General features: G+C 46.9%; 1 protein-coding gene across 1 annotated transcript in view; it reads right to left on the bottom strand.

The window, feature by feature from the left end:
- CPQ (carboxypeptidase Q) overlaps window positions 1–27876 on the bottom strand; it is a 1957200-nt gene that overhangs the window by 495144 nt on the left and 1434180 nt on the right. The gene's annotated exons all lie outside the window — the stretch shown is intronic.

Below are 27876 nucleotides of genomic sequence, written 5' to 3'. Positions count from 1 at the left end.
TATGAAAAGTGGTGTAGGGCTCTGAGGCCACAAGGACCTGAATCTCACTGACCCTGCAAGCTAAGGTGAGGCCCACAAGCAGAGCTGTCTTTATGGTTACCAACCTGATGTCAGCGGACGCCATTGGTTCGAATGGCTTGTGGGCCAATGCGCCCAATACCGCATAGAGGTCCCACACTGGGTGAGGCCTCTTTATGGGCGGGTAGAGACTGTGGAGGCCCGCCAAAGGCCTCTTGACCACAGGGTTAGAGGAGGAAAAAAGACCATCCTCCGAGTTTCTGTAGGCACCAATGGCTGCCAGGTAGGTACGGCATATGTCGACTTGCACCCCGGAGTGTGCGAGGTGTGCCGAAAAGAGCACTTGAGAGGGTCGATCTCCATAGAGTTACCAAATTAACAAATAGACCATTTGCTCTTGTATTGGCTCCTGGTAGCTTTGTTTCTGGCGCCCTGCATAATCTCCAGGTTAGCCTGCGATAGGTTCAAGTGTTTCAGAGTGACCTGCTCAGGAACCACGCTGCGAGGGCTAGTTTGTGCAGAGCGGGGTGGAGAATCACACCCCCCCTCCTGTGTCGGGAGAGGAGCTGGGCCCAACGGTAGGAGAACGGGAGGCCTGTCTGTTAGGCTGAGCAGCTCGGAGAACCATTGTCTCGCCGGCCACCAGGGAGCTATCAAAATGATGTTGAGGTGACACGATTGCTTTATCTTGCAGATCACCCTGTGGACCAGGGGGGTGAGCGGGAAGGCGTAAGCCCTCATGTAGTTCCACTGTAGCTGGAATGCATAGCCCAGGAAGCCGGGCCCTGCCCCTGTCAGGAGGTGAACTGCTGGCATTCCTTGTTGTTGTGGGAGGCAAACAGATCCACTTGGAGATGCCCCCATCTGAGGAAGATTTCCTCCAGTACCAGGTCGTTCAATTGCCACTCGTAATTGTCCTCATCCAGTCTGCTCAGTCTGTCCACTTCTAGGTTGGCCTCCGCCGGGAGGTGGACAGCCGTAAGGTAGATGTTGTTCTCCAGGGCCCATTCCCAGATGCTGATTGCAAGGTTGCACAGTGGAGGGGATCTGGTACCCCCTGCTTGTTCACATAGTACATGCTGATGGAGTTGTCTGTTTGGATAAGTACTGTCTTGCCCTCTATGAGAGGCAGGAAGTCTTTGAGGGCCAGTCATATGGCCTACAACTCTAGCCAGTTGATGTGAGACTCCTGTTCCTGCCAGGTCCAGACTCCATAGACACTGTAGATGTAAAGAGTGACTCCCCAGCCCTCTAGGGAGGAGTCTGTCGTTAGACTAACCTGAGGGAGTGGCTGCCGGAAGGGTTTGCCCCACCGCAGGTTGAAGTCCACGGATCACCAGAGGAGGTCTGGTGGAGAGCTGTGGGAATGTCGACTGGCTATCATTGTGAGCCCCTCTCCTGATTTCAAGAAGCTGCAAAGTGCAGCTGCAGTCTCCTCATCCTGAGTCTTGTGTGGGGGACGGCCAGAAGGACAGCCACCATAATGCCCAGTAGGTCTTGATACCACCAGGTCGAGGTCACAGTACTGGAGAGGAAGTGAGTAGTAGCTCTCTTGATGGCCATGATCTTTTCCTCCGAAGGGAACACCCTCTCGCAGCCGGTGTCCCAGATGAGGCCCAGGAAGGTCAGCTTCTGCGTGGGTTGCAGCTGTGACTTCTTGAGATTGAAAGTAAACCCCAGGTCGTGGAGTGTGTTCATCAGCGCAGACCGCCTCCAGAGTTGAGGCCCGGACGAGCCAGTCCTTGAGGTATGGGTAGATGTGGTGGCCCTGTGCCCTGAGGAGAGCCACCACCGCATTCATCAGTCTGGTGAATACCCTGGTGGCAGCCCATGATCCTGAAGCACAGAAAGGATCGATGCGGCTGCCAAATCGGGACGTGTAGATAGACGTCCTTCAGATCCAGGGAGCACATCCAGTCTCCCCTGTTCAGTGTCTTCGCAATGAGAGCTGGTATAACCTTCTTGAATTTTTGTAGAGGGAGGGGTTGAGGGTGGAAAGGTCCAACACAACTCTCAGGCTAGCATGGTTCTTCTTCTGTATGGCAAAAATCCTGAGATAGAAGCCTAATCATCTCTGGAAGGCTGGGACTTATTCCACTACTTGGCTCTCGACGAGCGACTAGCCTTCCGCCAACAGAGTTGCTGTCCCAATCTGTTGGAGAGGGAGGGACTGGTAGGCGGTGCCCCGTTGGGACTAACATAGGATCATGGGTCCGAAAAATGTTGGCCCCAAAACTGCACGTGAGAGGCAAGCCTGCCCCCCACCTAAGACACGTGGACCTGGATGGGCGTGGCATGCCTTTTTACCCTCTGAGGCTGCTGAGGAGGAGGGGGATTGGAAACCTCCCGCTTCTGTTTCCTCCGATGCTGACTCGGGGAATGGTCAGGTTGTCTGGACCTCCGGTCTTGGAAGCCTCGGAACCCTCCAGACACCTGCCCCTTGTTGAAACGTGGATTGGACTGGGTGTACGCCTTGGGCGTGGCCTTCGTAAGAATAGATAGATAAAGACTTAGCGGTCTGTGAGCTGTTCTTTTTATCTAATTCTTCATCCGTGGAGGAGTGGAAGAGGTCACTACCCTCGAAGGGAAGATCTAATATGCATTCCCGGACGTCCGGGTTGAAGTTCGTGGGCCGGAGCCAGGCCATCCTTCTCATGTCCGATGTGATGCAGATGGCCCGGCCAGAGGTATCGATATGGGCCACTGGGGACTCCATGATGTCGGACGCTGCCAGCGTGGCTTCTCCTAGGCCCGCCTTGAAGCGAGCCTAGCGTTGGGGCAGGAGTTCCGGGAGGAAGTCTGCAATTTCCCACCAGAGCCTTTGGTTAGCAGTTGCCAGCATGGCATCGGCTTTGGCCTGACGCAGGTGCAGGGAGGCGTTGGAGTACAGCTTTTTCCCGTACGGCTCCAAGATCATCTCCGCCTTGCCTAGCAGCGCCGAGGACGAGGTGGCCAAGTACGACTGAGGCTTAGAATAAAGTGACGCTGCAGCAATCACCGAGGAATGTGGCTGTTGATGAGCCGAAAGCAAGAGTGGATCCCCCTCTAGCTGCTTGTACTCGGTGTGGAGGCGCTGATTGACACATTGGGCCGAGTGTGGCTTGAGCCACCCCTTCTTGACCAGGGCAACAACGTCCTTCTGCATCTGGATCCCCGTCTTGGAGGGGGGCCGTAGCATGAGGACTTCTGCCAGGACCCCCTCCTCGGGCTGCTCAACCTCAGGCTGAGGAAGGCCTAGGTATTCTGCCAGGGCAACAAGGCATTCGTGGAAGGCCTTCGCTGATGATGGCGTGTCGGGGTATTCTTCCTCGTCTGTGTCGGCCTGAGTGGTTGGGGGATCGAGAACTGGTGGCAGGGTATTGCGTACCGTGGGCTGCGGTGTGGGAACTGGAGCCTGTGGAACTGCCTGTACTGTTGGAGGCACTCGGGCTGGGGCCTGAGGCACCAGAGCCATTGGAATGACTAAGGGTACGGGTGGGGTGACCTGAGGGAGCATGTCCCTGATAGCATCCCAAAGGATTGATCCCATCTGGGGCGTTCGCATCAGTGCCAAAAACCTATCGAAGAACCTGTCTAGAGGTGGCAGGAGATATTGATGGAGTGGCCACGGGCTGTTGGTGCCAGAGCGCACTCTGTGTGGGGTGCAGGGGGAACCTGTGCTGCTTTGCTGATTGATACGCTGTAGGCCACGTACCTGGTTGACCACAGTCCCACTTTTGGACTCGCTCCTCGGCCCGTTCTGCTAGAGGAGGTATCGGACAAGCAGCCATTTTGTCTGGCGCGGTGGCCATTTTGCGGAGCTGCGTGCCATGTGCCAAAGTCGTTGTGCCTGGCTCGCTGGAACCAGCCCCATATCCAAGACGCTTGGTGTTGGATCGTAAGGCCTATCCCGCACCTCAGGCCGGGGGCTGAAAGGCCTAGAGCCGTTGGCAGAACTGCCGGTAGTGATGCATGAAGGCGCTCCCCCGGACATGATGTCGGTACTAGGCTGTTGCCCCTCGGGAGTAACCCCGGTACAAGAACCTTGTGGTCCCTCAGCACCAATACCGGAAGGATCTGGAGACCCCTTGGCTGCAAGGCTGGTAGCTGGACTAGCCTCTTTACGTGTGCTTGTAATAGAGTCCGATAGGCCCCTCCAAGTCGGGTGCTTCCTCGGAAAGGCGTCACCCTTGCGGGATGCAAAGGTGAATAGAGGACTTTTCTTTCTTATGCCTCGAACGAAGTTTGACGAAGTCCTTTAGGTCCTTAGGAGGTGACATCTGGAAGAGCTCTCTCCACCCAACTAGCCTGTTCTTCAGTCCCCGAGGTGTCAAGGATGTTGCATGCTGAGCAACCTCCCCAGCCGTCGTGGGGCCAAGGCAGCGGAGGAAAAGGGCATGGGGGTCTGATGTGGGAAAGAGCCCCTTGCAGGCTGGACACCTACTGAAGCCCGTCAAAGTTGACATGCGCCGGGGAGGAGCATGGTGTCGGAGGACCAAGTATCTAGAAGAAAAAGAAAAGACAAGATAGAAGAATATCCGGGGAAGAGCGCATGGTATTACAGGGTGGAAGCCAAACCCAGGAGCGCTGGTGAAATTGGCCTGTTCCCGTCGACGCAGAAAAGGGGACTGAGGAGTGGCGGCGGTGGGCCGAGTCAGATGAGCGCATGCTCCCAGGGCCATGCCTTTCTGGTGAAAAAGGTTCCGTCTCCCGTCCCTCGCGAGGGATGCCCATACAGTATGGAGAAAAGGGGACGGGACGTAAGAGTATGTTACATCACTGTACATAAGTTATTAATATTTCCTCTTTTAACATATATAAAATAACTATAAACCTCCTTTAACAAACACATGTTTTGCAACGCATACTTATGTGAGTCATACTCAGCAGTGCATACCCCACTAGGAAAATCAGAGTAGACATTTATCCTTGCCGAAGACCAGGCCCTCTGCCCACGGCAAAAAAGTTATATCACTATATTTTGTACTTAAGTTTTGACAATTTCAAAAAAATAAAATACAGGACAGATTTCCAAAAGCATCCTTTCAAAACCTTGTTGATGCTTCTCACGCAACTTTGCTGCAATCTGGTCCAGCACTCTGGGATGCAGCCACAAGCAGATTTTCTTTTTCCCATTTAAACTTAAACCTAGAGCTTCAGCCATGTCGCATGCCCCAATAAATAAATCAGAGTAGGCATTTGTCCTTGCCGAGGGCCAGGCCCATTGTCCAGGCACCAAACTTATATCACTATTTTTTGTGCTTACATTTGGACACTTTGGAAAATAAAACACAAGACAGATTTACAAAACCATGCTCCTCGCTCAGGTTTGTTGTAATTCAGTACAGCACTTCAGACTGTAGCCGCAAGAAGAATATTTCTTCCCATTCAAACCTAGGGTCCGGCCATGCTGCTTGCCCCAATACTCAAATCAGAGTACACTATTATTAAATAATTGTAGGGCGGTAGAATGGGTAGATCACTGCGCTTCATCTAGTACTTTAAACGGATTACCCTGCTGCTGCTAATGGGGTTCTTTTGTGAAGTTGCCCTTCCTTCTTTAAGTGTTAGGTTTTGAATAGGAGAGTGAGCCCTGTTCACCTCAGCACTGGGTTATTCAATAAGTAACTGTTGTCGTAATGAAGCAGTCTTCAAAACCATTCTTGATTCTATATTTATTGTTAGAAGTCAGTTGCTGACACGTGATTCAACTCTCTAGGGTTTGTCTCAAGGCATGTGGATTATGGGCCAGTCATTGCTGCAAGGTTGTGGAAAAAAGTTTGGCATCCAATTCCAATATCTTGGCCCACTATGGCTGCAATTAAGGGTGGTTAATGATTTAAAGGGGTGGCCTGGTAACCATGTGGGCACCTGGTTCACTGTGCTTGGTAATTATCTGCTGATTAGCATTCTTTCTGAGTGTATGCTGCGATAATCACAGCGATCTGTTGATGCAATCCTGTGCAGCACTTCAGGCTGTAGCCACAGACAGAATTTTTGCCACAGGCAGAATTTTCTTTTCCCATTCAAACCTATCCCGATTTTGAAAAACTTCACCACATAGCCAGTCCTTGGTGGCCATGCCCACTTTAACCCCACTGCCAGTCCCTCATGGTCATGGCCAGTAGGCAGATTATCCGAGACAATATGGCCACTGCCCATGGCCACCGGCTATATGTCAGTCACCAAAGGTATATCACTATTTTTTGTACTTACATTATAACACTTTTCAAAAAATAAAACAGATACATTTGCAAAAACATGCTTTTAAGTCCTTGCCAATGCTCCTTGCACAACTTTCCTGCAAATCCATCCATGTTTTATTTTTTTGAGTGTCAAATTGTACGTACATAAAATAGTCATATAACTTAGCTCCAAGTTGACAAAATCCATTCAGACGTTGCAAAACAAATCAGGGTTTAGTCTTTAATCTTTATAAAATCTTTTGTACACATATTCGTCAAACAGCAACAAAGTTATAACCCATCTAAAAATGTTGAAACCCCCCCCTAATGTTGCCCCCTCTTCTCAAAATCCAACCATCCTTAGCAAAAACATTAAATTCTGGGTCTTAAATCTTTTCACAAACTTTTTCTGTTCACATTCGTAAAACGGCACCAAATGTATAAGCCTTTCAAAAATGTTAGGCCCGCCCCTCTAATTTTGTTCCCTCTTGGCAAAACATCACAAATGTAGAACCATTCAAGGCCACATCTAGAAAGATATAAGAATGTTATCACACAATTTCATACAGTTTCATTGAGTGGCGCCAAAGTTATACTCCATCCAAAAACTGATTTTCACGAACCCTGTAATGCAAAAATATGTATGGATGCATCCAAACATCTGAGATGTTCACGACCATCACAGGGCTGTCCCTGAACTGTCCTCCGACATCTGAGATGAAATACCACTTGTTTTTTGGCTTTTTATGGCCATATCCCATCCTCATCACCCATCACCTCTTCAGAGACTGTTTCATTAGTTTGACAAGTGCAATCTTGTGTTTTTTAATATCTTTTTTTTTTTTTTTAAACTCTTTATTTCTCATTTTCAACAATATTCAACAAGCAGTATCATCATCATAAGTCATTGAACTGCAAAATATACAATAGCAGGAAGCAATACAGCAGAATTTCATACCATGACCCCATATCCCACCATATCAAAATGTAAAATTAACTTAAAACCAAACCAGATATATCAAACAAATAACAACAGACAAACAAGACTACACAAAACAACCACATAAACAACACAATTCCCCCCCCCTATATGTAAAGTACCTGAAAGTAAACCATTTCACTCCACTCTATAATTCAACCTAGCATTATCCATAAAGGTCATTAAAACTCTCCCACATTTCATCATAAAGTTCTGCCTTGTTTTGTTTACTAAACATAGTTTTTTCAAATCTTGATAAAGCTCTAACATCCAAAATCCACTCCTCCACTGTCGGCTTTTTCCGTGTCTTCCAGACCTTCAACACTTGTTTAACCGCCACCAACAAAACTTTACGCACCCCGCACAATATCACCCAACTTACATTACGCCCACCACCATACGACAGGAATATAACTGCTAAGGGATTGCGTGGGTAAACAACGTCCCAGACCTGATCAATCCTGTCAATAACCTCCCTCCAAAATCTTACCACCCTTTCACAATGCCACAACATATGTAACAGAGTACCCTGTTCTTTTCCACAACCCCAACACAAATCATCATCAACTAAACCCAATTTGCACATACGTGTTGGAGTCCAATATATTCTGCCCAATATCCTTTGATGTATGTAGCGTAATTGCAAATCCACTTTGGCTGTCGTCGGCACTCTCCAAATCTTATCCCATTCTTTCAATGTGAGTTCCCTGCCCAACTCCTCCGTCCATGATAACCTCAACTTTTCCCACGAGTCCAACCATTGCCCATCCAGTTGCATAAACTGCATAAATGTAGACACTTTTTGAAATCCCATTTCCAATATATCAAAATTCTCTGGCTTTTTCAAGAATGGAGCATCCAACATTTCTCTCCGTTCCAAGAGTAAAGCTACCAACATTTCATATCTTCTCAATTCCCTGTCCCTCAAACCAAATTTCTCAACTAAACTCCCAAAAGGTACCACCCCAGCATCATTCCACACATCGCCAATAATCAAAACTCCCCTCTGAATCCAACTCTTCCAAGTCAGTACCTTATTATTATACTGCAGACCAGGATTATGCCAAAGTGAAGCCTCTTCATAAAGATATAGTCCCTGACCAGTACCTATAATCCATGACGACAACGCTTCTTTGGTAGCTAACACCGATTTCAAACACCGTACCTTCTTAGGCAACTTTCCAAAAGCGAAGGTATGGATATGATAATATTCGAACACTGTTAGATATTTTGAGTTTGCCGGGCTCGGAAATAAAGGACATTTTGTTGATTTTTTTAGACGCCGAGAAGGCCTTTGATAGGGTGAATTGGGGCTTTCTGAATTATACGCTGTCGAAGTTGGGTTTTGGTCCTTTCTTTCTTAAGGCTATTCAAGCTCTTCAGAATGGCATTTCGGCAAAGGTGTGGGTGAATGGGGGGTTTTCTACGTCATTTCCGTTGTTTAGAGGCACTCGCCAAGGTTGCCCCTTGTCGCCACTGTTATTTAATTTAGTGTTGGAGCCCCTGTTGGCATATATACGTCAGATGAGATGTATCAGAGGGTTTGCAGTGGGAGAAGGGGAAGTAAAGGCTTTGGCTTATGCGGATGATGTGGTGGTCGTCTTGAATGACCCTGTTGTAGGGGGTCAACTATTAAGGGAGGTCTTTGAAGAGGTGAGTAAGCTATCTGGGTATCGGATCAACTGGGATAAGACGGTGGTATTTCCAGTGAGGGCTTCACCTGGATGTGAACAGCTGCTGGGGTGGGATTGTAAATGGGAATATTCTAGTGTGAAATATTTGGGTATTCATATTACTCAAGATTTTGGAAAGTTAGTAAGTTATAATGTGGATAAAATCATTGAGGTTCTTAGGCGGGATATTATGAGATGGGGACGTGTTAATCTGACTCTTTGGGGCAAAATTAATGCTATTAAAATGATTTTGCTGCCAAAGATTCTGTATGTTGTTCAATCTCTGCCTTTACATTTTACAAAGGGAGCATTGGCACGTGTAGATAGATTGTTTCAGGATTTTTTGTGGGGATTTGGGAAGAGAGCCAAGATTCCCCGGTACATTATGGTCAGGAAAGTTAAAGATGGGGGATTTGGGTACCCGGTATTGAAAAACTACTGTTAAACAAAGTGTCTAATTACACTGGTGTAGACCTGAACCGGGTACCGTGGTGGGTACAAATTGAGATGCAGCGGTTTTTTAATATCTTTTTACCCCAATGTCCGAGGACTACGGGCGCTATCCGCAATTCCAACATGGCGTCCGTTTCAAATGTTTTGACGCACCTCATGCTTTTCACCATCCAATCAGTGGGTGCATCCAATGTCTGCGGACATCACAACAACCCCTGAATAAATCGGAGGCCCGTCTGCGGACCGAATAGGGAAGTGACTCCACAGACTGAACCCAGATATCACAAATCTTTTTTTGCCTACTTTTTGGCCGTTTAAAAAAAACTACTGGACGGAAACTACTGGACCGATTTACACCAAATTTACAAAAGCACGTTTCTGGGACCAAACAACCATTCCTGCCGCAAATTTGGTGAAAATCCATCCAACAGTTTGGGCTGTAGGCATGAGCAAATTTGTTTTCCATTGCATCTCTAGGGAAAAACACACATTTTGGGGCCCCGCTATAACTTTGCCCCCCTGCATGAAACCTCACCAAGCTCTGACTGGGCCATACACTCTTTCTGCAAGGTTTCGTCAGGATCATGTAATTATATATATATATATATATATATATATATATATATATATATATATATATCACTTAGGTATGTTTCTGTGCTCAGCTGATGCAATTTATCAGTGTTATGTTGACCTCCGGTGTCCAGAAGGCAAACTGCACCTCTATGTGCCCTTCCACTAAAACAACAGCTATCATTTTAACAAACAGAATGAGCATGGTTCTACCCGGTCACCTTCACCTTCCACTATCGCAAACATTAGGAATAATGTAAAGTTACTTCTTTCCAACCCAACTTCTCTTCACACATTGCACGGTGGTTCAAGTGTCAATGAACAGTAAACTGCCGGCTCAACATTACAGTCTCTAAACAGCGAAACGCTGTAGGATGAAGGGCCACTCATGAGCTAAAACTGAAAGTAGGTGCTGCAATTATGCTCTGTAATTACGCTACTATGCAAACATATGTCATCACAGGGACTCTGCGATGGACAATCTGCAATGGAACAAGGTTGACAATTACGCATCTACAAAGACACATCATAGAGGCCTGTGTAATCGAAGCATTAAACTTAGATACTGCTCTTATACGGCACATACCTCTCTTTCCATCTGATACAAATATGCCTTTCAAATTCAAAAGAAGACAGTTTCCTATACGTTTTTCCCTTTCAATGACCATTGATATGTCACAGGTACAGACATATTAGAGAATCTGCCTTTACTTTCCGAAACCTGTATTCAGTCACGGGCAACTATATTTTGCTCTCTCATATGTTCGATCATTCAGCTCATTAAGTGTTGTATCTGAGAAGAACGAGATTGATAATTGTGTTTACAATGAAATATATGAGTGAATAAATAAATAAATGTGTGGTGATATTTAATTGAAAACCTTTAAAATATGCTAGAACGGCGTATGTTACGCCGGGTACAGCTAGTGCAATATAAATCTTTATCTCAAAATGTGATTGCAGTGGTTATAAACCTTGATATGGAGTCATCTTTCCAGCAGACATTGCTAATTAATATATATAACCCCCCAGGTAATACCTTAACCACAAAGATTATAGCCATTATGGAAACACTATTGGTAAGTGGCTATATAGTAAACCTGTAGGCCATTTTGTAATAGTAGGCCATTTTAATTATCAGTGCTTCTCAAATATTAACAAATTGCTTGAGTTTCCATGGCATAATTGAGCAAGTAATCGCCATGGCATTAACACTGTGTTGGCTTCAGAGGAAAAAACTGTCTATAATGTGGAAAACTGGATGGGTTTTTTAGTGGCCTATGATCTTGCCTAATCTATTAATCAGCTTAACTTTGATGACTCCATACCTTACACCTGGTCTCGGGGTAATAAATGGTCTTGGATTGATTGTATTCTTATTCCTAATTATCTGCCTAAACATAGGTCTACATTTAAGCAGACCTTCACAGATATAAGTGACCATGCGCTAATTCAATTCCCTTTAGAATGCAATGACGATAGAGTTCTCAATAGATTATCAGGAAACTATGGCATTAATACAGAGGGCAATCACGTACATTGGACGGAGTATATAATGTCTATCTTCAATGATCATATCTACAATAATTTCCCAAAAATCCTAGCCCATTATTAAATGTCACTCTTTTACTGGAACTGGTAAAACTGAAGTTAACCCTATTTCGGAGGCTAATTGGATTGCACATATACAAGGTTCATACCAAGGACCTACACTTGATTCTATCCCGTGAATAGAGTATGAGAATATAACCGAGTGAAGTATAATTGGTATTACAGATGAGGACATTGAATGTGTTGTAAATAAACTCAAATCCACGAGAGTCCCTGGGACTGACAGCCTTGTGGATATAATAATTAAGAAAAATCTGAACAATTGGGCTATCATTTTACAAAAAATGTGTGCGTACATCTTGGAGACTGGTGCTATTTCACCCAGCTGGAGAAAATCTATATTAATTCCAATCTTTAAAAATTGTTCCTGTGAAGTTCCTGGGAACTATTTGCTTCTTGCCATGCTGGACTCTACCTCTAAGTTATTTTGTGCTTTTTTGTTGGACTGTGTAAATACATGGGTTGACGATTTTAAAATGCTATGCGGCCAACCAACTGGATTCAGTAAAGTTATAGGAACACTTGCCAATTTATGGGTTTGAACTCATTTTAAGCGAGATACTTTTATGACTAAGCGCGCCGTTTCATACATCTGTTTTTTTAGATTACGCCGGCGCATTTGATACCGTAAATCATGACATATTCTGGCAGAAATTGAAGGCTCGGGGCTTACAGCCTCTGGTTTTACATTTTATGTAATTATTATTTGCTGCTTTCATTCAACTAAGGCTACATCAGGAAGGGATACTTAGCAAAGTGATTAATACAAAGTGTGGTTTGAAGCAAGGCTGCATGTTAGCCCGTATTCTTTTTAATTTATAAGTTGCTGATTTGAAGGACGACCGATGCAAATGCAACATTTTTCCTCCTCGTGTGGGCCAACTGGCTACGGCATGGTTGACTTATGCAGATGTTACTATCCTCTTAGATCGAACACCAATTTGACTACAGCATAGCCTAACTACATTATATCAGCATGCTTCGCAGAAAAAAATCTTACTATTAATCATAAGAAAACAAAAATAATGGTAGTCAGAGCTGGCAAAACCAAGCACACAAAGGTTGCTTGGAAAATTAATCATGAATTGATTGAAGTGGTAAAACAATATACATATTTGGGAGTATCTATATCTGACTCACTTGCTAATCACCTTTTAGCTAGCAATGTAATGGGAAAGGTCTGTTGCAAATGTAATGCTGTTAAGAAATGTGTTTCATTGGAGGGCCCGTTACACATTAATAGATCAAATATTGTGCCATGTGCTATACGTAATGGAAATATTCACTAATAAAGAGACTTTATGGCTTACAAAGCTGGAGGCTAAGCTGTGGCGATCAACACTGGGTGTTATCCAATTCTTCCCCGGTTGGAGTGACCCACAGCGAATTGGGTCTAACTTCGCTTTTCACTTTGAAGAAAATAGCTAGTGGGAATATTTTTCTAAAAATACTTTCAGAGGGAGACTACCAGGGGGCGCTAACGTGATGGGAGCCTAATCAAACGTCTCCCTCTCCAGGCCCAAACATGCTGGGAAACACTGCAGAAAAATAAGATTAACGTCCCTGTTAGACAACATTCTGCACCATGAACGACCTGAGCGGCTGCTGGTGAAGTTTTAGCAAGAATCATACAGGATTCCTGGGTGAAAACTCCATTGCAGAGATGAGCCTCCGCCCGACGTGAGAAATCCCAAGATGGTGCCAAGATGGTGGACAAGCAACGGGCTCCCGGCTGGTGAGGAAGCAACCTGTCCCAACCTGGTAGAGCTTGGTCGACAGCAGTGAGATACTCGTATTGAAGCCCAAAGGTGCACGTGGCAGCAGGAGCTCTGCGATACACCCGGTAAGGAGATCGGGGGATCACGTTCACAAACGGCACGCTGCCACACCGCCCCTCCTATCCCCCTGCGATCCTAACCCTTCGCCATCGCAGCAGCACCCACGGAGCGGTCGCTCCGGCAGGTTGGGGCAGCTGTGGGTCCCTGTTCTGGGCGGTGAGTGGACGGAGAACTGTGGTGTAGACGCCCTCTGACGTGACAACACTGCAAGGCAGACATACAGGCCGAAGGCACCCAGGGACAGCCTCCTGCACGGGGTCCCGGCAGTGACGAGATCACAACGCTGCCTTTCACAGCAGAGATATGCCTGATGGAGCGAAGACTCTCTGGCCTTGGAATGGAAGTGTCGGCATAAGGATACCCCAACTCAGCATTGGCCTCCACACTGAAAGTCCTTCCAGCATTAGAAAGCCTACGTTGTTAGAGCATCATTTAGACCCAAATAGCTGGGGAGATGGTCACCTGTGCAAACAGTCAAGTGCGCGACCTGACGCGCAGTGCAGGATCCCTTGAGCTGCAGTCACAGGTACCGGAGTGCCGTCCCTGGGGGCTTTTGGCTTCCACTTAATGGTGCAGGTATTAGTAGTACTAATATTAACAAGCCTTACCTTCCCCCCAGAATCTTGCGAGATTCATCTGCGGCCACTTGCTGCCCGTCCTGTGCCCTGGGATAGCTCGTATTGTACTGGAGTTGTTGGAAACCTGGGGGAATCCTCTGGCGCTAGCGATCTCAAAGCACTGCAGGGGGGACATACTTACACCCGCCCCGCTCGCTCCATTGTCTAAACAGTCCGACTTCAGGATGCAAAAACCTGCCTTCTCTGGCAGCAACAAGGAGCTTCCATTGCAACTGGGGGTCATAATCCACGTCAACGCATCCAACTTAGCCAGGATCACCTTTGAGACAGGAGGGCGGTATCTACCTGATACGACTTGTAGACGGGTGACAGCGGCAACACCAACTGACATCCCTTCAAAGCAAAGTGAAAGTGGCATCGATAAACCCACCCGCGCCCCCTCCCAAAATAAAACTGCATTGGATAAGGTGAAATCACTTACCTCCTATATAAGGCCCACGCGACAGCATCCTACAGGGGCACATCTATCAATGGTATTTACTGTATCTGAATAGTGGCAGCAAGTCACTGACACCTCGAGGGGAAAACTCGACCCGTGCACCCTAGCAATACTACGAACGTTCAGCTGTGCAAGCACTAACATGGAACCGGACGAGGCCCAGAGGTCTTCAGAAACTCCTGGCAATGACCTCGACAGTGCCACCAAGTCAGACATAAGGCTTCTTCTCGGCGAGATCAAGTCGATCAAATCCAGCCTCACAGAGAGCGTTTCGGACTTGCAGACTAAAATGGCAAAGGTGGAGGACCGGCTGGAAGCCGTGGAAAGTAACCAGCAATCTGGGGACATTGCAAGAATGCAGTATGAGGAGCGGCTCCAAGACCTGGAGCAGAAGAAACGGGACATTGAGCTAAAACTAGATGATCTCAAAAATCGGGAACGGAGGTCAAATATCCGTATCCTAGGCCTTGTCGAGGAGCAGGGAGAAACCCCATTGGGCCTGGAAAGCAAGTTCAAAGCACTGATTCTGTCCCTATTCAGTGATGTGAATCCCCCTAGTTTGGAATTCGACAGAGTGCACAGGGCTGGAGGCCCCCCGTGGGGCCCCCGGTCAGTTCTTGTAAAGGCCACTACTACGCGCAGCGACAGGAAATTCTACTGAAGGCCAAGGAAAAGGAACCGATAGAATTCAAAGGCTCATGTGTAAAGGTCTACCAGGACCTCTCAGCAGTGACTTTGGCTAAAAGGATAGGGTGCCGCCCCCTCACGGTCTGACTACAGGAACAGGGAGTTTGTTACCGATGGGGGTCACCCTTTCTCCTTGTCGTTTGAGTTTGGTGGCGAGGACTATAGATTAACCTCAATAGAAGAAGCAGAGAGAGCCTTGCAGCACTTCTGAGGTCCAGCTATGGGCTCAGAAACCGATACCTGCAGAATGCCCACAGGACCGCAACAAGACCCAGCGCCAAAGCTTCCGAGAAGGAGTTGTGCGCAAACAAAGTGGAAATACAAATGTCTTAATACCCCATAACATGAGAAATCACGTTCTCGTATCCTATTATTGCTTAGTGCCTTCTTTTGGTCACCCACTTAGGTCTCGATGTAGCATACAAATAGGTGATTGCATGGATGCATGAGGGATGGATTAGATTTACTTATGTTACTGCATGTTGTTCTCACTGCATGTTTTCTCACACATGTTTACATTTTCAATGTATGCCTGGAGAGGGGCCTCACCAGAGTGGCCCTTCTTAATTTAGGGCGTCTCATTCTTTGGGGGAAAATGCCACTTTTGGCACGTCTTGTTGAGGGGAAGGTGAGGGGGGAGGGGAACACTCAACCAGACATAAGGGTCTCTGGAGTCCACATACTATATTACACTCACCACCAGTACTTGCAAGGCAGGAAAAACAAATCACAGAACGTGAAGGTACTAGTCCACACACAAAGCAAGGTATGAGGGTGTCATGCATGATGTCCATTTACCAGCATAGCTGGACATGATAGTATAGTCTTTGGATCCCTAAATGTGAAGGGTCTCAATTCGCCCCACAAAATGTCAATGTTAGCTCGGCAATTCAAACAGTCCAAATTGGATGTACTGTTTGTACAAGAGACAAAATATACTCAGGGTGAGGAGCGTAGGATCATTGGTAGAGGAATTGGAGAAACAGTATGGGCCTCCGGCCCCCCGAAAAAGAGGAGGAGTTGATATCCTGTGTAGGAAATCTTTGGGTCTCCAAATAGAGCAGATACATAGGGATGCCCAAGGTAGATATCTGGTGCTAAAGGGGAAACTGAGGACTCTCATGGTCACACTTTGTTCAGCATATGGCCCTAACCAAAGCCAATTGTGCTTCTTTGAACCCTTGTTTGATTTTTTGGGAGGTTGGAGGGCGGGTACACTAATTTGTGGAGGGGACTTGCGTAGCGAGAGTTAGACTGGGATTAATTGCGGCAAAGTTCCCACCCACCGAGTAGCCTACAAGTGAATAGATTCCTTAGCCAATTGAGAGAGCACCACTTAATAGACACCTGGCGTTCAGCCCATCCTGGATATAGAGCCTTCACTCCCCCCACCCCCCAATCAAACATTCTCGAGAATAGATTACCTCTTGCTGGGGGCTTGAAGCGAAAACAAAATCCTGGGAGCATCCATAGAAGTAGTGGCCTTGACTGATCATGAGTTATGCACACTTGATCTGGATTTCGGCCTCCCTCATAGGTTGGAGAGAAGGTGGGTCTGCAATGATTTTCTGTGTAGGGACCCCGTGTTCAGGGAGACTCTCTCTGAAGCCATCACAAATTACTGTGAAACAAATGATGTGGACGGGATGTCTCTGAAGGTGGACAGTCATAATTTCGAAAAAAAAATGTCGACAGACAAAAATGTCGACAAAAAAATGGCGAAAAAAAAAATGTCGACTTTCGTTTTTTTTAATTATATATTTATTTTAGGGGTTCGGGACTAAAAAAAAAGGGAAAAATTAAAAAAAAAATTAAAAAAGGGGGGCTGGGGGGGAACCCCCCCATTTCGAAAAAAAAATGCATTGAAAAAAAAAGTCGACATTTTTTTTTCGACATTTTTTTTTCGACTTTTTGACTGTCGACATTTTTGTTGTCGACATTATGACTATAAACCGTCTCTGAACACAGTTTGGGAGGCTGGGAAGGCCACAATAAGGGGTATTCTTATAGCCGAGGGGGCATCCAGAAAAAGACTCAGGCTGCGGAGGGATGAAGAGCTCAGGTCTGAAATTTCCCACCGAGAACGGGATCTTTGCAAATGGCCACCCCAGATTGAGGACATTGTAGACCAGATCAAGGGGCTCAGGGAGGAATTAAGGGACATATGGAATGGCAAGGCACTCACACAACTCAAATATTTCAAACAGAAATTCTTTGAGAAAGGAGAAAAGGCCCACACAATGCTTGCAAATCGTCTGCGAAAACAGAGCGGACAGGGCTGTATACAAAGTTAATGACGAACACAGTGCAGCTCTCACAAATCCACAGGAAATCGTTGACCGCTTTTCATGATTTTACATTAAGTTGCACACAGTGGAGGGAAACAGCACCCACTCTGCAATAGAGGAATACCTAGCAACTCTCCCACGTCCTCCCACAGCATTAGAACACCTTGACATGTTAAATGACCTGATCACCGACTTAGAAGTTCAGGGAGCCATCTCTAACCTGAAAGCGGGCTCGGCGCCGGGGCAGGATGGTTACACGCAAGCTTTTTACAAGTCAAATAGTAGCACCCTCTCGCCTTTTCTTACTAAGCTTTTTAATTCAATATTGACATCAGGACAGGCCCCCAAATTGTTTGTTTGTTTATTATATTTATATAGCGCTCCAGACCCTGGAGTAAAAGGGCGCTTAGGACAGGTTACAGGCACAATATATATATCATTTGCAGTATAACATTTGTAAGGTTATGTACAGTATATAAAGACAGAGGAAGTTATTGAAGCATAGCTGAGGCATGTACAATATATACAGTTTTGTGGAAGGCTGGGTCAAGCTTAAGGTTGGATTTTAATCAGTAACCAACCAATGACAAGTTTCCTGAATAACTGGAAAGATTTGGTCGATTTAATGTTCAAAGGCAGGGTGTTCCAAAGTTGAGAGGCAAGCACCGTGAAGCTTGAGCCGCCCGCTCTTTTAGCAGTGAATCTGGGCACGGTGAGGCATAGAGTGTTGGAAGATCTAGTGATTCTGGTGGCCGGTTTCATGGTGAATTTGTCAGTGAGGTAGGGAGGGGCTAGGTGGTTGAGGGCTTTGTAGGTAAGGCAGAGCGTTTTTAAGTCAATTTTTTGTTGAATGGATAGTCATTTGCATGATATTCTGATGGCGCATATATGCTCACGTCTAGGAATGTTTAGTGCTGCTTGTAGCGCATTATTCTGGAGAACCTGAAGTTTGTTAATTATAGATTGGTTGGCACCTAAGTAGAGGCTATTGCAATAGTCTAGCTTAGATTGTATGAGAGCCCGAGCCTATGTGAGGCAGCTATTGGTGGATAAGAAAGGTCTACAGGCTCTAATTTGTTTCCCTGTGTAGGCGGTAGCTGAGGCGGTTGTGTTAACTTGTTTGGTGAGGTTGGTATTGGTGTTGAGATGAAAGCCGAGGGTTTTCACGTTTTTAGCAACGGGGATGGTGTTACCGTCGATGATGATGTTGGAGTAATCAGGGCTCAGTTTTTGCAAATTATTGGGTGATCCGACAATGAGAAGTTCAGTCTTCTCATCATTCAGGCAAAGGCCATGTGTGGCCATCCATGCCTGAATGACGGAAAAGATTTTGTTGATCCTGGTGACATCAGCGCTGTAGTTGCCCGAGATGGTGAGGAGTATCTGGGTGTCATCCGCGTAATTGGTGTAGGTGACACCCAGAAGGTCCAGTTTGTCAAAGAGAGGCTTTATAAAGATGTTATATAGGGTGGGGGAAACACAGGAGCCTTGTGGGACACCACAGGTGATGGGGATGGGGTCTGCTGCTGCCGCGGAAGAAAAGACCCTCATGGTTCTGTTGGCCAGGAAGGATTGTATCCACGTGACAGCAGAGGAGGAGAAATGGGCAGCGGAAGAGAGGTGGTTACAGAGTATTTTATGGTCGACCAGGTCGAAAGCTGCTGAGAGGTCTAGAAGGAGTAAGATGGCAGCCTTACCTTTGTCTTTAATGTCATCAATCTGACTTTTGAGGTCAACAAGGGGGGTTTCTGTTCCATGTTGAGGTCGAAAGCCAGATTGACGCAATCCTAGCAGATGGTTAGTCTCTAAGTAGTCCTGAATTTGCAGGTAGGCAACTCTATCAAGGATTTTTAGCAGGAAAGGAACCGTGGTGATAGGCCTGTAATTAGTGGGAATGGCTGGGTCTAGAGATTGTTTTTTTAGAAGAGGGAGAACCCATGATTGTTTCAGATTGTTGGGTACTGAGTTAGTGGAGAATGAGAGGTTTATAAGCTTGGAGATGAAAGGGGATAGGTCTCTTGCTGCATCCTTGATGATTTGAGCAGGGCACCTGTCCCCTTTGCAATTTGACGGTTTGAGGGATGTTATGATTGTTTGGACTTCTGGGATGGTTACTTTTTTGAATGTGAAGCCAGAGGTGGTATTGGTGGTAGTAGGTGTGCTAGGGATAGAGGAGTTGCTGTTGGAAAGTTGCAGTCTTTTGACCTCAATTTTAGTTTGTAGGCCAGTAATTTTATTAGCAAGGGCATCTTGGATGCTCGTGCACCAAGGTTTGTCTTTCACAGACGTGTCCGTCGGTGGGTTGGAGTTTTCTAACTCCTTCAGAATGGTGAAGAGTTCTTTAGCACTAGAGCCTGCATTGTTTATTCTGACGTTGTAGGTTTCCTTCTTAGTACGGATTATCTCCTTTTTGTAGAGGGAGGAGATATTCGTGAGATTAGTTTTGTTTTCAGCTGATGGTTTCATTTTCCATAAGGTTTTCTTTTTTCTAAGTAATTTGAGTTCAGGTGTATACCAAGAGTTCAGATGAGCTCTAGGTTTGCCTTTACGTAGTTTTAGTGGGGCAACAGTGTCAATGGCTTTGGTCATGGCGTTGTTGTAGGGGTTTACTAGTAGATTAAGGTCTGTGGTGGCAGGGAGTGTATTTAGAATAGGGAGAACCAGTGGTGTAAGGGATTCCGCTGTAATGTTACGCTTGTTCCTGGTCAGGCAGGCTGGTGCGGAGGGACACTGTTTGTGGTTCTGGTTGTTAATGCTAATGTCAAATGATATGAGGAGATGGTCAGTCCATACAAGAGGTTGAGGGGCTTTGCAGGTGATCATGCAATTGTGGGCAGCGAGCCAGTCAATGGTTCTACCTTTTTGATGGGTAGGTAAAATGTTAAGTTGAATGTAGTCATGTTCAGAGAGGGCGTTGGCAAGGGATGACGCAGGAATGTCGTTGGGGTCGTTAAGGCCAAATTGTTCACTGAATCAATAATTATTGTGATTCCTAAAGAGGGTAAAGATCCTCTAGAATGTTTGTCATACCGCCCGATATCCCTTATCAATGTTGATGCAAAAAAATGTTCCAGCATCCTAGCCGCCCGGTTAGCCCACGTCCTCCCCCAGCAGGTCCATACTGATCAGGTTGGTTACGTAAGAGGGAGACAGGGAGCTGACAACATCAGGAAGACCCTATATCTTATGGCCTGCCCTGAAGGGGCCGAAGATTGCCCCCTCCTGCTGTCGCTGGATGCTCAGAAGGCGTTCGACCGCGTTGAATGGCCTTTTCTGCGGGCATGATGAAGTGGGCGGGTTTGGGAGTAGTATGGACTCGGGGAGCTAAGGCACTATATCACGCCGCTCATGCTAAAGTCTCCATCAATGGCACCTCTTCAGACCCCTTTGCCCTCAAGGGGTGCACTAGGCAGGGCTGCCCACTCTCCCCTTTGATTTATTCCCTAGCTATCAAAACCTTTGCCCAAGCCATTCGATCTAACCCCTTGATTAAGGTAATGATACGGGGTGGTAAGGAATATAAGTTAGCCATGTTTGCCGACGACATTCTGCTATATCTCACCCAGCCACTGGAATCCGTCCCAGCCCTCTTTCTCAAACTGATGAAAAATGGAACTCTGTTGGGATTCTGGGCGAACCTACAAGAAACTATAGCAGTCCCCTTAAGAACGAACAGTGAACTCCCTCCCTATTAAAAGCGAGTTGGGGCTTTCGAGTGCAAACTCCATCTGTAAGATATTTAGGAGTTGACATTACCGTCTCCCTCTCAGATCTCTTTGAGGCAAATTATGTCCCCCTATGGAAGGCTATCAGAAGTGACATTAATAGATGGACCAAGTTACCGCTGTCTTGGGCGGCACGATTCACCTTGATAAAAATGAACATCTTGCCCAGGTTTCTGTTTCTTTTACAATCTCTACCGGTGTCTTTCTCTGAACCTTTTTTCACTGAGGTCAAACGTACATTATTAGCGTATCTCTGGGCCAATAAGAAGCCTAGAGTCCTGTGCTCAACACTCATTTTGCCCAAAGAATCGGGGGGTATGGGATATCCAGATCTAGGGGAATACTACGGAGCCTCCCATCTCTGAGTCCTTCCTGATCACCTGTGGGAAATCCCTGAGAAGCAATGGGTGGCCAATTGAAAATGTTTCCTTTGTGCCTGCCACACTGGGGTCCCCCTGTCGGTCATGACGCGAAGAATTATGGATCATCCAGTTTTGAAGGTGTTATGGTCAATGTGGCGTCCTTATCGCGTCATGCAAGGGGTCACGACTTGGCCCTCCCTACTCCGTTGTATCTAGTCCCCCCCACATTCGTGACCTATTAAGTGAAGTGCTCTGCTTCCAACCCTGGTATGAAGCCGGACTGGTGAGGGCTGGACAGATGTGGACAAAGGGTTCTTACATCTCCAGGGAGGATTGAAAGGAGGTCTTGCAGGGTGTTGAGGTCTTCTTCCTGCAATACCTCCAGCTGCGCAGTGCCCTTAGAGATCCCCGCTGGGCTGCTCTTTGCGGCGTCCTCTCACTCCATTCGAACAGATCCTCAGTGTTCCCCAAACGACAAAGGGCCTAATAGCTAGCTTGTACAAAGCGTTGATTACCAGTGGTCACCTTGCGTAGGCCTAAGTCAAAATGGGAAGCAGAATTGGGTCTGGCAGACCAACCTGGGGTATGGAAAGCCATATACAGGGCCAAATGGAAATCATCTATCTCCTTGCAATATAAAATGCACAACGCACGTTTGTTGGTGAGGTGGCACTACACTCCCTCAAGACTATCCAAAATGTTCCCGGGCACATCCCCCTACTGTTGGAGAGGCTGCAGAGAAATGTATGACTATTGGCACCAGTGGTGGAAACGCCAGATTCCAACTGATGCTATTATATGTGATGCAGAGGGCATATTTAACCATACACAGACTATCCAAAATTGGGAGTGGCGCTGGCATGTCCACAGTACGCTCTAGGCAACGTGGACATGCTGCATGTGTTCTGGTGGATCTACATGAAATGACCAAATCCAAATGGTCTGAGTCCCAAAAGTCTGTTTTTAAAAAAAATGTATTTCCCATTTGTTTGCATATATATGCGAGAAAATAGGGGTCAGACTTTTGGCTTTGGACTTTTTGCCCTCGGAAATTTCGTACAATACTGTTCTGGTCATATCCGGTGATTGCAAAGTTCTGGGATGAGATTGCAGCAAGAGTGGCCATTGGCGGCATTCAACTGCGCGACTGGCCGCCAGAATCCTTTCTGCTGGGCCTATTCCCGAGAGGAAATAGACAATTCAATCATATCACTAAAATTAAGGATTTGATGTGCATCCTGGCAAAGCGTAGAATAGCGATGAATTGGAAATCTAAAACAGGCCGAAAATAGAGACATGGTGGGCTGACTTGAGAGGCTGGCTGAATCGGCGGCGTGGCATAACGCACTGCTAAGGAGAATGCAAGAGAGCAGCGCGAGGGTTGACGCTTGGGACATGATAGTGCAAACAATGTTCACCCCTTCAGCAGAGTCAGACCGGAGCAACCCCAGCGAGCAGATGCTTGTATAGTAACATTCCCCTGCACACTGGGTGGAAGCAGGATGCTCACCCTTGACCCGCACTCTGCTGCGATTGCACATTAACGCAGACGGCCTTGCACCCTCAACCCCCTCACGAATGAGGTCCCCAAAACCCCCATGGAATCACATAAACGTCACTGTTATATCCGCCCTACGTCCCGCAGCGCGGTGACGTAGGGCAAGTTAATAAAAGCCCCGCCCCCTCGAGTGGGAGGCAGTTCCGGGCAAAGCGAAACCAGCGTGTGTGTGTGTGTGTTCTTTCAGCGCTCCTGCCTAGGCCGCGCTCCAGCCCACGCGGCCTCCTGGACCGGAGCCAGCCCCTTCGTGCTGGGCCTCCGGAGAACACAACAGTCACAAATGGTGACAACCTGTGTTGTGCTCCTAGCTTTTTTATTATGCTGAATGTCATACCCGTCTGTTACATGCAAGTATGGTTTGTTTGTTTACAGGTTGTAAATTAAAAATAAAGTGATTTAAAAAAAAAAGGTTAATTTCATCAAAAAGGTAGAAGTAGCTTTCAAATACCACCGAAGGACTGGGCAGTGCCTATTCTGTAATATAGGCCGAGTACTGTAGTGTGGCTTCTACTCTGAGTACAATCCAACGTTCTCTGCCCACTGTGAGCTAAACTAAAAACACTGGTTGAAGGTTAAAGCCCATGACATGTGGCCAGTTTGCTGCTATGACGATGCTCTTCTTTGTTTTGTGAATACATTTGTGTGTAGCGTAATTTCCCCCCAGGCACTTATTTTAGCCTACAATTAATTAGTATGCAAACTTTGTATTCCTTGGTTTTTACTTGGGAGACAGGACAATCGTAACAATGGGCCTCATTACAAGTACGGCGGTGTGGTGAAAAATGGTGGTAACGTGGCAGTAATGTCATTACCGCTGCATTACCACACTGCCGTACTACAGGTTTGGCTGTGCGGTGGAGGATCTTCCTACAGCAAAATGCAGGAGGTAAATCTGCCACTTTACTGCAGAATATCTGCAAAATCAAAGGAATTACCACCAGCGGAATTACTGCCAGAGGTAATTTCTATGAAAAACCCATAGAGTCCTATGGACTTCGAAAATGGGGATTTACACTGCGCGATCACCACTTGTTATTCGCGGAACAAGGTGGCGGTAACAGTAATCCCATTTTGCAGTATTTTGGCAAATTTACCACAAAAATACAGCCACACTTGTGATACGGCCCTACATGTTATGTTATGTTATGTTATGTTATTTCGCCTTTATATAGCACCTTATGTATCATTGGTATGATTTCAAAGCGCTGGTAGGTTGAACGCCCTCGAAAGTCAGTAGAGAGGGAGAAGGTTATAAGGTGCGTGTGTGCACCGGCTATGTGTGCAGCCGATGTGGCAGTTGCGTGTTAGCTGCTTCTTAGCGGTAGGTGTAGCGGTTGGGAGGTCAGGCATAAGTGTTCATTCTGGGGGGATGACGCCCAGACTGATTTGTGGCTGTGTTAGGCCTGAGGAGACGCTTAACCTAACGGTGTGCTCAGCTGATGTTTAGTCAGGATGATGGGGAGAATTCGGCAGGTATTAGTATGAGAACAGCTATATTGAATGTGTCATAGTATCGCTGTCTTCTAGATGAGTGTTGGTGTGTAGGAGAGAGTAAGCATGGTGGTGTGATATGGCGGTTATCACGTCCATTTGTTTCATCGCATCCATAGGTTACATCCATTCCACCTGTGCCATCCGTTCCACCTGTTCCATCCACTCCATCCGTTTAGTAGCCTACCTGTTCTGTCCACTCCACCTATTCCATCCACTCCATGCACTCGATCAGTTTAGTAGCCTCCATGTGTTTCATCCATTCTACCTGTTCCATGACTGTGCCTGATTCCATCCGCTCTACTTTTCCCATCCACTCTACCTGTTCCATCCATTCCATTTGTTCCATCCACTCCACCTGTTCTGTCTATTCCATCAGTTCCATCCACTCCATCCTTCCATCCAACTCCATGCGTTCCATCCAACTCCATGCGTTCCATCCACTCAATCCGTTTAGTAGCCTCCATATGTTTTATCCATTCTACCGGTTCCATCACTCTACCTGATTCCATCCGCTCCACCTGTTCCATTCACTCCATCTGTTCCATCCACTCCATCTGTTCCATTCACTCCATCTGTTCCATCCACTCCGTCCGTTCCATCTTTTGAGTGTGTTTGATCTACTTTCCATTCCATGCCCTTCACCCGTTCCATCCCCTTCACCCATTCCATCCCCTTCACCCACTTCACCCGCTCCATCCCCTTCACCCTCTTTACCCACTCCATCCCCTTCACCCGCTCCATCCCCTTCACTGGCTCCATCCCCTTCACCCTCTTTACCCGCTCCATCCCCTTCACCCGCTCCATCCCCTTCACCCTCTCCATCCACTTCATCTATTTTGTTTGCCTTATCCACTTCATCCGTTTCCTCCACTTCACCCGTTCAACCCCCTTCACCCACTCCTTCCCCTTCACCCGCTCCATCCCCTCCGTCTGCTCCATCCGTTCCGTCCACTTCATCTATTTCATTTGCCTTATCCACTTCATCCGTTTCATCTGCTTCATTCGTTCTTATTAACTTTGTCCATTCTAATTACATTAGGCAATTTAGTTTTCTGTTTGTTCTATCGGTTACTACGCTGTGTTTTCATTATTTTTTTTTTGATTCAGCACCTTTGGTTTCTGTTTATTGTGGTTGTTTGTTCTGTTTGTGTTAAGAGTCGATTTTATGGGAAGAGCCACGTTTTCAGTAATTTGCAGAAAGACAAGAGGTCTTCGGTGTGTCGTATGTGCGGTGGTAGTGAGTTCCACAGAGTTGGGGCCAAGGCTGAGAATGATGATCCACCTAACTTGACTGAGTGGGTGTTTGGTATCACTAGGAGCCGAGGTGAGCTTGATCTTAGAGAGCGCAATGGATGGTAGGGTTTTAGCTTGTCCTGGGTATTGGGGTCCGGTTTTATGCATTGCTCCGTGTGAGATGCATAAGGTTTTGAAGGTCACCCTTCGTCTGACCGGGAGCCAGTGGAGAGTTTTGAGAGCTGGGGAGGTGTGATCTCTTGGGCCAAGTGCTATTAGTAGTTTGGCTGCAGCAATTTGTGCTCTTTGTAGTTTAGTCAGCTGGTATGCTTGGATTCTGAAGTAGAGGGGGTTAGCATAGTCCAGTCTTGACAGTACAATTGATTGGACCATGGCAAGTCTGTTGGGAAAGGAGAGGTATGGAAAAATGCGAATACGAATTTTGAGGTGGTAATGGTAGGACTTAGAGATGTTGTTGACTTGGTGGGAGAGTGTTAGGTCTGCGTTGAGAGTGCATCAAAGGTTTTTACTGAAGTAGAGGTTGTTGGAAGATTGCCCATGGCTGATGGCCAGGGTAGGGGGTGAGGAAGAAGTCTGGTGTTGCCACACACCATGATTTCAGTTTTGGTGGGGTTTAAAAGGAGGAGGATTGTAGACATCCAGTGATCAATGTCAAGTAGGCAGGCAGCAAGGTCGGGTTGGAAGTTGGTTTTTGAGTTAAGTAGTTTTAGGATTAGTTGGGTGTCGTCGGCGTAGTTGTAGCACAGGATATTGGGCAAGCGGATTATTCGTGGGAGGGTGGACATGTAGAGGTTGAACAGGAGGGCTGATAGGCACGCTCCTTGTGGAACTCCAGTATTGACTGGTCGGGCATCAGAGACAAAGCAGGAGAAGAGGGTTATTTGTTTCCTATTGTTAAGAAAGGATGCTATCCACTTGAGAGCGTCTCCATGGATTCCTAGGGAGTGGAGGCGGTCGAGTAGGATTGAGTGGTTGATTGTTTCAAAGGTGGCGGATAGGTCAAGAAGGATCAGTGCAGCACATCCCGCAGCGTCTGCAGTATTTTTGAGGTCATCCCAGATTGAGGTCAGGGTGGTTTCAGTTCCGTGTCGGGATCTGAAACCTGATTGAGCGGGGTCTAGGAGATTGTTGGCTTCGACAAAGGCGTTTAGTTGTGAGTAAGCGGTTCGATCGATGAGTTTAGCAAGGAACCTGGTGTTTGAGATGGGGTGGTAGTTTTTGGGGTCGAGAGAGTCGAGGCATGGCTTTTTAGGAGGGGTTTGACATCAGTTTTGAACACGTCGGGAAAAATTCCTGAGGAGAGGGACTTGTTATGATGGTTCTCGCGTATTCTCCTGCGCAAGTGGATGCAACTATTTCTTTGAGGGTTGAGGCTGGGCAGGGGTCTAGCGGGGAGCCAGATGGGTTCCGGGCAGAGAGAAGTTTGGTAAATTGGTCAGTTGATATCGGTATGAATGAGTCAAAGGTTGGGAGGGTTGTAGTTGCAGGCAGAGGGTTGGTAGGTGGTGTGGCTGGATTGTGCAGCGGGTGCAGGAGGGCCAGTGGGAAGAGTGGTGAACCGCTTCTGGAGATGTAGCCCTGACGAGCCAGTCGTCAAGCTATGGGTAGATGGAGGCGTGCACTCTGAGGAGGGCAGCCACTGTATTCACAAGCCTGGTAAAGACTCTGGGTCTCAAGTTGAGGCCAAAAGGAAGGACCTTGTATTGAAAATGGTAGCCCATTATCCTGAAACGAAGGAAAGAGCGATGGGGCTGCAAATACGGGACGTGTAGGTACGCGTCCTTCAGATCCAGGGAGCATATCCAGTCTCCCTTGCACAATGTCTCTGCTATAAAAGCTGGCGTAACACTCTTCAATTTCTGCAGGAGTAAGGAGAGGTTGAGGGTGGAAAGGTCCACCACTACTCCCAGGCCCGCTTGGTTCTTCTGAATGGCGAAAATCCTGGAGTAAAAGCCCAAGCCCCGCTGGGAGGCTGGGACTTCCTCCACTGCCTGGCTCTCTACGAGCGACCGGATCTCCTCTAGAAGAGTTGCTGTCCCAACCTGATGGGAGGATAGACTGGGAAGGCGGTACCCAGTGGATACTACAGAGACCATCCAGGGGACGTGAAATTCTGGTGCCA

The sequence above is a fragment of the Ambystoma mexicanum genome, chromosome 5q, assembly GCF_040938575.1.
Source record: "Ambystoma mexicanum isolate Mex_15411 chromosome 5q, UKY_AmexF1_1, whole genome shotgun sequence".
NCBI classification, from domain to species: Eukaryota; Metazoa; Chordata; class Amphibia; order Caudata; family Ambystomatidae; genus Ambystoma; species Ambystoma mexicanum.
Note: the sequence above shows the minus strand (reverse complement) of the source record. Positions and strands in the feature narration are given on the sequence as shown.